Genomic DNA, 2507 nt, shown 5'->3' with positions numbered 1-2507 from the left:
TTGAGACAAGGCAAAATCTCGATCTGTCGCCCAGGCTGGAGTGCAGTGGCGCGATCTCGGCTCAATGCAACTTCCGCATCCCTGTTCAACCGATTCTCTGGCCTCAGCCTCCTGAGTAGCTGGGATTACAGGTGAGTGCACCACGGCCAGCTAATTTTTGTACTTTTGATAGAGATGGGGTTTCGACATGTTGACCAGGCTGGTCTTGAACTCCTGACCTCAGGTGATCCACCCACCTCGGCCTCCCAAAGCGCTGGGATTGCAGGTATGAGCCACAGTGCCCGGCCAGATTTATTTAATGATATTTATTTGCCATTTATTTAATACAGTTATCTAATGCAGAGTCTTTATTCCAGTTTTTCCTATTGTCCCCCAAGTGCCGGTTTTTACATGTGTGTGAGAAAAGACTGTCTACCACTCAAAACTTAGATGCCACCGGGGACGGTGGCTTCACGCCTGTAATCCCAGAGCTCTGGAGAGGCCAAGGTGGGCGGAGTGCTTGAGTTCAGGAGTTCAATACCAGCCTGGGCAACATGCTGAAACCCCATCTCTACTGAAAATACAAAAAATCAGCTGGGCATGGTGGGGTGCACCTATAGTCCCAGCTAATCTGGAGACAGGTGGGAAACTCACTTGAGCCCGGGAGGTCGAGGTTCCAGTGAGCCAAGATTGCAACACTGCGTTCCAGCCTGGGGAACAAGAATGAGACCCTGTCTCAAAAAAACAAAAAGAAAAGAAAAAACACCTTGATGCAATGAAAGATTAATGCATTTGACTATATAAATTTTGTAACTTTTTCATGTCAAAAACCTCAATAAGCAAAGTCAAAAGACATCTGACACACTGGGAGAAAGTATTTGCAACATATATCAACATATATCATAACCCTAAGATATCAGGAACTCTTCACATTTGAAAGAGAAGGCCAGGTGAGTGACTCATGCCTGTAATCACAGCACTTCGGGTGGCCAAGGTGGGAGGAGTGCCTGAGCCCAGGAGTTTGAGACCAGCCTGGGCAAACTTGCAAGACTCTGTCTCTATGAAATATACAAAATTTGCTGAGCTTGGTGGTGCATGCCTGCAGTCCCAGCTACTGGGAGGCTGAATGGGGATGATTGCCCGATCCTGGGAAGTCGAGGCTGCAGTGAGTTACACTCCAGCCTGGGTGACAGAACAAGACATTGCCTCGAAAAAAAAAAGAAGAAGAGGAGGAGGAGGACGAGGAAGAAAATTTGAGAGGGAAAATGTGAAAACCAGATGGAAAACATGGGCAAAAAATATCAGCAAATAATTCATGAACAAAGATGTAGATGTGATCATTATATTTATGAAAAATGTTTGCTTCATTCACTATAGGCGAAATGCAAATTAAAGCTACACTCAAAATAAACATTCAGAGAAATATACAGTGAGAGAATGCACCCTTCGGAGTAACATAAAGCTATGCTCCTGAGGGGCTAACCTCATGCTTCGTGTGAAAACAAACTCTATACCTAACTATTAAAAAAAGAAGAGGCCGGGCACGGTGGCTAACGTCTGTAATCCCAGCACTTTGGGAAGCCGAGGTAAGTGGATCACGTGAGGTCAGGGGTTCAAGATCAGCCTGGCCAACATGGTGAAACCCCATTTCTACTAAAAATACAAAAAAAAATTAGCTAGGGGTGGTGGCATGTGCCTGTGGTCTCAGGTGCTGAGGAGGCTGAGGCAGGAAATTAGCTTGAACCCAGGAGGCAGAGGTTGCAGTAAGCCGAGATCGCGCCACTGCACTCCAGCCTGGGCGACAAAACGAGACTCCATCTCAAAAAGGAAAGAGAAGAAGAAAGAAATACACAGTGAAAACAGAGTGCATGTAAAAACTGGTGAAATCTGAATAAGGTCTGTAATTTAATTTTTTGATTTTTGTTTTCTTGGGTTGGAGACAGAGTCTCACTTTGTCGTCCGGGCTGGGATGCAGTGGTGCAGTCACAGCTCACTGCAGCCTCAACCTTTCAGGTTCAAGCGGTCCTCTCACGTAAGTCTCCCGGGTAGCTGGGATTACAGGCATGCACTACCACACCTGGCTAATTTTTTTGAATTTTTTTTGAAGAGACGGAGTCTTATTTTGTTGCTTGGCTGGTCTCAAACTCCTGGGCTCAAGCGATCCTCCCACCACGGCCTCCCAAAGTGCTGGAAGTCATAATTTAAAGTACCAAATTAGTTCGGGTGTGGTGATTCATGCCTATAATCCTAGCACTTTGGGAGGCCAAGGCAGGCAGATTACCTGAGCTCAGGAGTTCAAGCCTAGCCTGAGCAAGATGGCGAAACCCCATATCTACTAAAAATAAAAAAATAAAAAAAATTGGCTGGGCATGATGGTGCACCCCTGTAATCCCAGCTACTCAGGAGGCTGAGGCATGAGAATTGCTTGAACTTGAGAGTCGGAGATTGCAGTGAGCTGAGATTGCACCACTGCACTCCAGTGTAGGTAAGAGTCAGACCCTGTCTCAAAAAATTTTTAAAAGCCCACA

The sequence above is a fragment of the Cebus imitator genome, unplaced genomic scaffold, assembly GCF_001604975.1.
Source record: "Cebus imitator isolate Cc_AM_T3 unplaced genomic scaffold, Cebus_imitator-1.0 Scaffold8, whole genome shotgun sequence".
Taxonomy (NCBI): Eukaryota; Metazoa; Chordata; class Mammalia; order Primates; family Cebidae; genus Cebus; species Cebus imitator.
Note: the sequence above shows the minus strand (reverse complement) of the source record.